This window comes from Aythya ferina, assembly GCF_964211825.1.
Source record: "Aythya ferina genome assembly, chromosome: 5".
Classification (NCBI taxonomy): domain Eukaryota; kingdom Metazoa; phylum Chordata; class Aves; order Anseriformes; family Anatidae; genus Aythya; species Aythya ferina.
The window spans coordinates 63,793,578-63,802,989 of NC_140301.1; the positions used below are offsets into that span (position 1 = coordinate 63,793,578).

Sequence of the window (9,412 nt, forward strand, 5' to 3'; positions counted from 1 at the left end):
ATTTTCTGCCTTTCCCCTTTTTGGCTGTGTGCTGCCTTTGCTCCTGCCCCCACATCCACTGCAGGGAAGGGTGGAGGGCAGCTGGGAGGGACTGGGGCTGGTGGGCAAAGTTACTTGCTTGATGCATCCCTGCCTTCCTGAAGTAGGTAAGAAAGGAGGATAGTCTCTCCCCAACCCACCCCTCCACCCCTTGCTTAGTATTGAAAGGTTTTGATAGACAAACAGCTAATAGAGCACAAGAAGACTACGCCATCCTCTTCAGCACTGGGGCCTTTCCTTTTGCTTGGTGCCAGCAGAGTCGCAAGGTTTTGCCCAGCTGTATAGAGGGTTGAAGTCCATTTCTTTGACCTTCCATAATGCCCAAACACTAAAACACTGTCCCTGGGAAGCCAAACAAGAGAAACACGCATGAAGAGGTGCATATGGTGCAATATGGAGGGTGCCCACGTGGACGTGGGGCTGACGTCCATTCTCTGCCGCAGGCACGACCTCAGTGTTTTTATTTCTTGTCCAGTTTTGCTACTGAGGCTGCAGGCTAGGGCTGGAAGCTATCAAAAGCTGTGAGCATGCAGAACACAATCAGGCACACTGTTAATCAAGGGGTTTCCAGAGAACTGTAAGGTGAAGAACTAGAAGTATTACTTGTTCCTAAAATACGGTGGTATTAACACAATTAAGAACACGGATGCTCCAGGTTTCACTGACTAGCCACTAAATATTTTTTAAAGGCCTAAGTAAACAATTCAATTTCTCTGTTGCTTGGTGTCCTGGTGCAAATCAAGCGCAAAATGCTGCTCTCTGATCTGGCCGTGTTGTGTGTCCATGTCATGTTGCTGGAGAAATGAATGCACAAAGAGGAAATCGTAACTGGATGGGGAGCCCTCACTTGCAGTTCCTCCTGTGGCTATGTTGTGCTGGTCTATGTGGAGATAAACTTTTTTATAACTGTTATAAATGGCTCAGGATTCAAATTAGGATTAAATAAAAAAATAGGATTTATTGAAAGAATATAAAGGAATAGAGGTAAGCAAACAGCGCTGGGTGCACCGGGAGTCTCCGCTCCACCAGGACGCACACCAGTTACATCAAGCAGCTGATTTTTATGCTCCTAGACTAATACATATTCATTACTACTTCTAAAAAAAATAGATTATTAAAATTAGCTTCCGGGGTGCAGTCCCTCCTACTGGAGCATGCGCAGTCTCCTCTGGGGTCTCTTCTGGGGGTCTCTAGGGGTCTTTCATGCTGAAGGCTCATAGTCTTCCTCTCCACCTTTGTACTTACTGGGCACCATACCAAGTTTACGGAACATCTTCTTCAAGTCTTGTCTCCCAGCCGCCCTTCAGCTTCTTTCTCCTTCCTCTTTATCTCTTGGCCCCCCCTAACCAGATACCAAAGATCCACATAGTATCCCATAACAGTCACTAGTTGTTATCAGTTGTTCTGAAACTCCCAGACACACGAGTAATTAAAACATTCTTCCCCAGCCATTCACAGACACATCTATAGCAGTGTTAGAAATAGAAGTCCGGAATAACAAAAGCAAACAGGTTCATAAATTTAAGAAGTGATAAATTGACTAGAATGAGGGGGAGACTGGGACACACTGCATCTGTGGTTCAAGAATTAAATTGCCAGTGCAGGGCCCAGAGGCAGACAGGATTCAAACAGAATTGTTCTTTATGGACACGAATTGTTAAAACATTCCTCACAATCCCTTATCTTCTTTTTAACATCCCCAATTCGTGTCACTTCTGTTGTTAATAACTGGATTTCATCAGTCCGTTCTTGGAGGGTCCAATTCTTAAACATCATAATTGACATATCCCCTTCCCTTTTTAATGAAGTTATTACAAATGTACTATTTATCACCCGGTGTATTAATAACGTAAGGCAAGGTATCATACAAGGTATATACAATAACATAATTACACCACATGACAATAAAAATAACACTCTTTTAACCCATGGTCCACCAGGCAGCCATGAAAATAAATCCCATTCCATATCCTTCCAGGTTTGTGTTTGCTCGCTCACCTCCCCCCCTTCCTTCTCTGGGATGGGAGAGAGAAATGGGAAAGTGAAACCTGTGAGTTGAGATAAAAACAAGAAAATAATAACAATAATAATAATAACAATAATGATGATAATAGTACTACTAGTAATAATGTGTACAAACAAGTGATGCACAATGCAATTGCTCACCACCTGCTGTCCGATGCCCAACCTAACCCCGAGCAGTCCGGCCCTCCTCCCAGCCTGCCTGCTGGCAGGACAGTGAGAAGCTGAATTTGGCTTGGTCCTTGGCTTGGTGTAAGCACTGCTCTGTAACAATTAAAAACAATTAAAACACCAGCATATTATTAACATTCTTCTCATCCTAAACCAGAACATAACATTCTATCAGTTACTAGGAAGAAACACCCTTTTTATCAATCTTTAAACAGCAATTACTAAAGCTAAATTTTCCACAGACTTCTCCTTCTTGTGCTAGTAAATAATCCAAAGCTAGGCAATTTTGATACAAAGCAGTTCTCATCTTTATAACTCATTTAAATCAGTTCTCATCATTTATAACTATTTCTATTACAGCTAATAACCTAATTATTCTATTAAGTATATATACTGGGGTCCTATAGTCCCAGGATCTGTCTTCTGCCCACATAGCTGGATCATAATAGGCAAACGCCTTCAGTCAAGGAGTTAGGCCCGCTTTCAGGGTCACTTCAGGCTTGTGTTACCGTTCGGCTTGTCAGGGTGATCCAGCTCCTGTAAAACGAATCACAATTTTATATAGGTTTAAAAAAAAGGTTTTTTTTATGTTATTTTCTCGGGACAACCTGATCTTAGTGTGGGAGAAGTCCGGTCGAGGCCCTCTCACTCGGCAGTCAATACCCATAGGGGTTGCCTCCCTCGGTAGACCATACACACCGCAGTGGAGGGTCCTGCCCCGGTCTTGCCTCCTCCCTTTTCTCCCTTTAGGCTTGTCTCCTTTATTTAGCATCCTTCATTCATGCAGAGCCTCGTTGCCAGAATATTAGTTCTCCCTTAGCTTGAGTTTCAGTTTCCCAGGAGCGGACTCAACCCTCCAAGTTTCAGTAGTTACTGGTCCTTTTATTCTGGATGCGTGGGTCCCTTTCTGCAGTTCTCACAGCTGTTTCAGTAGTCAGTAAAACAAGGTACAGTCCCTCACATCGGGGGTTCAGTGATTCTTCCCTCCCATGGCTGCTTGTTGAAACACTTTCTTTTTTATCTTCTGACAAGTTAAATAACAGTTATCTAATTTGCTTTGCCGTATGGCCCTTTCCAGGTTCCTGTAGCAGGATTCATCTGATAGCCACGGCTACATTCACATTTGTAGCCACATTTCAGGTTGATACAGATTTGACTACAGATACCAGGGTTTTGGCATTCATCAATACCTCCACAGTTTCTCTGGTTTACAAACTCAAACCCAGCTGGACAGTCACATTCATTTATGTTGCATTCCTTCAGGGGCTCATCACCCCAGTCCTTGCAGTCTCTCTGCTGGTTACACACTTTATTGATATCAATGCATTCTCCACTTCTGCACTTGAATTTGCCAGGTCCAGAGCACTGAATACAGTTTGCTTCATCAGTGCCATCCAAACAGTCTCTCACACCACTGCACTGCCTACTCCTATGGACACAGTTCCCATCTTCACATCTGAACTGGTCTGGTCCACAGGTCCAAGAAGGGCAGTTAATTTCATCACTTCCATCCTTGCAATAAGGATCTCTGTCAAATCGCCACTTCTTGTAGATACATTCACCTGAGCCGCACTGCACCTCACTCACAGAACACTTCACCGGAGGTGCAGGCTGGCAGCCACACTGCTCCAAAGATTCATCCGAGTGGTCGGAGCAGTCACCTTGACCATTGCAGACAAAGCTTTTGGAAATACATTGTCCACTACTGCATGTGAACTCTGCTGCACTACAAGTCACATTGCCACAATTCTCTTAATCTTCTCCACTGTCACAGGCTTTTTCACCATCACATTTCCATGACACTGTTCTCATATGACACAGCTCAGCACTTTCGTCAGACCCATCTTCACAATCCGGGTCCCCATCACATTGCCATCTGTTTGGCACACACTGACCACTGTTGCACACAAAGATTTAGCACACATCTTTTTCACACAAGCACTCTCATCACTGCCATCTGAGCAGTCTTCACATTTTAATCTAGCACCGTCGGCAGCAGTGCACAGTCAGGCGAAGGCGAGCAGCAGGCAGAGCGCCCCGCACCGTCACCTGTGTCACTTATACTACTCCTATTACCCATGCTGTTAGTGTCAGTGGCATCCTCCTTTTCTTTTTGCCACTGACCATTTACCACAAATGGATGAGACACATGATTACTAGTTAGGAAAGAGAGTGTAACGTCTGTTATACGGCTGCAGGCAGTGCCAGCTGCAACCTTAGGTTTGTGAAAGAGCCTGCCGGTGGTCATTTGGCAGTGTAATCTGCGTCTCTGCACTCCTGCCCTGCAATAGAGCTAAGTCGTCATTAGTAATGGTTATAACACCAATCTGGGGACTAATAGTCTTTTTTGCATTGCAAGATAAACCTTTTATAAAAAGAATGCTTGAGTGAAGCAGCACAGCCGCTGCTGCCGCTGCCTCCATGGTTCCGTCAGACAGGCTGCAGGGTCCTGATGTCCGCCCCTCTGCTCTGCGCCGACTCGCCTCACGGTGAGAGTCAACTGCCGGTGTCCACTGACGCCTCTGATCTCCCGTAGCAACTCGATCTCGGATGTTCCGCAATTACTTCAATTTCCCCGCGTTTTGCAGCTTCTGTCAGGTCTATTCTTTGTCTCTCAGAGCCGTCCGTGGCTCTGCAGCGTCCCAGGGCTCTCTCCATCCAGCGGTAGTCCCTCCGTAGTGTCTCAGGTCTCCCAGCGCCGCTCCAGTCTCTCGGCGCCGCTCCGGTCTCTCGGCCTGTTCAGGTCTCAGTGAGTCCAGGTCTCGGCCTGTGCGGGCCTCGTATGTTGCAGGAAGCACAGCCGAAAGCACCAGTAGAGTCAGATCATGCTCCTGCCTTTTTCTTGTCACAGTCAAAACATTTAAGAGCAAAAATAGGATACACGAGATACACAAGATACACCGGGCCCATATATTAGGCACCACCACTCAAACTTGGATAAAACAGCACTTCTTTTCAGTCTGTCAAGCACTTCGTTCATCTCTGCCCACTCCCCTTGCAGAGAGTACAGAACCACGGATCGGAACTCTGCACTCGCTTTGCAGCAACACTGCGTCTCACTCACACAGCACAATCGCACACGGAGGCCTCCAGCACATCTCATTCATACCACAGGAATATAACTTAGAATGATAACCAACCAAATAAGTATTGTCTCTGACTGTGTTCTTCGTGAAGTGACTTGTAACACTTCGTTTCAAACCCTTACACTTACACAAATACTTTCAACACAAAATACGTACAATATGCAAATATTACAATATACAAAATTTCAACACAAAATACAACACAAAATACATACATAAAAACACATACAATTATTAACACTCCAGTTAGTATCCCTCCAGCAGCCGAAAACATACCGTTTGTCTGCAGTTTCAGGAGATCTTTGCTCCTGCGGTGAGCAGCCGAGTGTGGAGTCCCCTCCGAGCAAAACGCTCAGGGTGCACCTAGGGGCGTCCGCGCTGCAGCTGATCCCGCAGCCGAGCAGAGTGTCTCCTGCCTGGCTCTCCAAAATGACTCACAGAAAGTTGACTCCACCATCAGTAAGATTGTAAAGTAGGTATGTTTACTCAGTTCCATGCAGCACGGGGCGGGTAGTCCCACCAGAGTCGTGCACGCCTAACGTGGCAAATTGCTCTAGTAAAGAGTTACATATACATGAACATTCCTATACATATACATATTCCTAACCTGTCCCTTTGTGAACAGTCCTCCTTATCTCAGACCCCTTGATTAAAATCTGAACCATGAGGTTGTTTTTGATCTGGTTCTCGGTGTCCGAGAGGCTCCTGTTATCTGGTGGTATAAGTGCAGCACAGGCACAAATGCAGCACATATTCATTCTTAATCAATTGCTCTCTAATTTCTAATTCCATTGTTTCAGCTTGCTCTTTTCCGGATCCACAGGTATTCTACTACTAATGTTTAAAGCCTGACAGACCCCGTCCTCCGTGGATCAAAATACATGGGGTCTTAAGGGTTCTTTTGGTCATTCTATCATATAATACTGGATCATTTTCAATTTACTCTTTAATTTTCTGGGGCCCCTATTGTTCTAATTTCTAATCATTATTCATAATGGACTTTTTGGTCATATATCTGGTAATTTGCTCCCTTTCTGGTCCTTGGTCTTCGATTTTATCTGACCCATCCGGGAATTTTACTAGTGGCAATTCCCACAGCCCTTGGTTGCCCCCAGTGAGAGTGTCTTGCAGGGGGTTTAGGACCTATCACCCACCCACGTATCACTCCATTCACCAGCCCAGCCCCCCCCGACAGGAGATTAGAACCGGTGAGAAAACAAAAAGACCTCCACGCTGACTTTAGAAGTCTCAGTTACACTCTCACACACAAACACGGGCAACCGTACCTTTACCCAACCGGACGGTATCTTACGAATCAGTCGTCTTCGTCCAGAGTCCAACCGGACGGTATCCACAAGCGTCTTCGTCTGGGATCGAACCAGACGGTATCCAAACGACTGTCGTCTTCATCCGGTTCGATTCCGGACACCGGAACCCAACCGAACGGTATCCAAACGACCCTGTCGTCTTCGTCCGGATCTTCGCGCGCAGAATTACGGGCAAAAAACAGCCGGCAAGGGAGCTCAAAAAAAATCAAATTCTTTGCTTACCTTTATTCAGGTTCAGGATGGCATTAGTCCTGATCTGACTCAAACAGGAGCCACCAAATGGTGGGGCGCCTCTCCTAGATTAAATCAGAATTCAGGAACTATAGCCATCCCGGACGAGCCCCCAAATTGTTATAAATGGCTCAGGATTCAAATTAGGATTAAATAAAAAAATAGGATTTATTGAAAGAATATAAAGGAATAGAGGTAAGCAAACAGCGCTGGGTGCACCGGGAGTCTCCGCTCCACCAGGACGCACACCAGTTACATCAAGCAGCTGATTTTTATGCTCCTAGACTAATACATATTCATTACTACTTCTAAAAAAAATAGATTATTAAAATTAGCTTCCGGGGTGCAGTCCCTCCTACTGGAGCATGCGCAGTCTCCTCTGGGGTCTCTTCTGGGGGTCTCTAGGGGTCTTTCATGCTGAAGGCTCATAGTCTTCCTCTCCACCTTTGTACTTACTGGGCACCATACCAAGTTTACGGAACATCTTCTTCAAGTCTTGTCTCCCAGCCGCCCTTCAGCTTCTTTCTCCTTCCTCTTTATCTCTTGGCCCCCCCTAACCAGATACCAAAGATCCACATAGTATCCCATAACAGTCACTAGTTGTTATCAGTTGTTCTGAAACTCCCAGACACACGAGTAATTAAAACATTCTTCCCCAGCCATTCACAGACACATCTATAGCAGTGTTAGAAATAGAAGTCCGGAATAACAAAAGCAAACAGGTTCATAAATTTAAGAAGTGATAAATTGACTAGAATGAGGGGGAGACTGGGACACACTGCATCTGTGGTTCAAGAATTAAATTGCCAGTGCAGGGCCCAGAGGCAGACAGGATTCAAACAGAATTGTTCTTTATGGACACGAATTGTTAAAACATTCCTCACATAACCTTTCAGAATTAAAAGTCTATTTTTACTGTAGGTAAAATGAGTAGGTAAAATTTCTGTGCAATCTACAGAAATAAAAGCACACTTTGTTTCTCGCTACATTTTGAAAATGCTGATATTTCTTTGACCTTTTCAGGTGCCATGGTTGCCTCCATCATTTCTTTGATTAGATTTGTGACTGACAGCTTTTAAGCACGTGTTCAAATTAATTCAACAGATAAAACACAGAGTTTCCAGACAAGCCTTGCTCTCCAGTGGCCTCTGCCTCAGAAGGTGACAAACAGCAGCACACTGAAATTCATGGAGTGAAAAATGCCAGTCTCCTGTTTTTCAGCTCAAAATGTTCACTGTCCCATTGGCCCTCAGAACCTGAAACCCTTTCACATGCCCTCATTCTGTCCGTAGGATATCCTGTATTCACCCTAGTGAGTACAGAAGGCCAAAGTATTTTTTTCATGTTGTTTCAGACACGCTGACCTGCTTCTCCTTCCTCTCATGGTAATTATACTTTTGACAGAAGCTCCACATGGGGCCAAGAGATGATGCAAAGGCACTTACTATGTAGTATAGACACAGCCAGTACTATAGATATTACTATTAGAAGTATTATATACAGTAAGGTGCCCACTGGCAAACACAAGTGCCATGTATCCCTCCCTGCAATTGCCACCCTGTCTCCATCCTGCCTACAGGACTGAGACTTGAACCTTACCATCCTCATCCCCCTTGATTCCATACATTTTTTGTGGAGGCTAAGACTCATGCAAACACCTATGCAACGATTGATTTTGGCATTGTTTAGTACCAAAACCATCAGTAAATGTGTTGCAACTTTCAGTTTGTGGAACCTTTGTATCTGTGGGACCTGGGCCTTTTCGGAGTAAAATTAGCAAGGACTGAGTGGCAAGCCATGTCTGTAGGACCAGCAGTGTGTCAGTCAATATTTACTCCTAATCAGCTGCGTATTTCTGTGGAGTTGCTGTATCTGGGCATGAGTGGCATAGCACATTGAGCTGCCAGGACTGTCAGATCTTTGTCCCTGGGGAATGTTTTTTATTCTTGTCAGCGTTTTTTTTTTAGTATGTTCTCTCTCTCTCTCTTTTTTTTTTTTTTTTTTTTAAATGAGAGGAGGACAGGTGATGTATTTGCAAGGATTAATGTACTAGTGTAGCAGATCTTGGCCTTTCACCATTCCCATTGTTTGCTCCACTCCCATCAGAACACAATGCTTCTTTCATATTTATTAAATATGGAGTGAAAAATAATGAGAAAAAAAAAAAAAAAAAAAAAAGCTATAAATATGATATTCTGATGAGGGATGTGAATTCCAATTTATTCTGGTTGCACCAAGAGTGGTCTGATAACACCAACAGGCTAAATCCTGTGATAGCTGAATTAAGGCAGGATGTACATCAAGGAACAGCAATGACAAAGAGAAGAGAACTTATTTATTTACTTATTTTACTTTTTTTTTTTTTCCTGGGATCAGAGTGGCTACTCAGATTCAGTCCTTCCACTGAGGGATGAAGACTAGATTCCAAGGACAGGGTCAGGCACTACCTAGTATTTATGCTGTTGATTTACTGCTAAGAAGGCACCCAAGTGCTCAAGTGGCCAGATTGTCACCCCGAAGCTCCCTCCTGATGCC

At 44.5% G+C, this 9,412-nt stretch overlaps 1 long non-coding RNA gene across 1 annotated transcript; it reads right to left on the reverse strand.

The window, feature by feature from the left end:
* Positions 1–971: 971 nt before the first annotated feature.
* Positions 972–2,327, reverse strand: LOC311437118. Its single transcript, XR_014693303.1, has 2 exons — positions 2,206–2,327; positions 972–2,087 (listed from the first exon to the last, which is right to left on the reverse strand). It is a non-coding gene; the product is annotated as an uncharacterized lncRNA (long non-coding RNA).
* Positions 2,328–9,412: the final 7,085 nt, after the last annotated feature.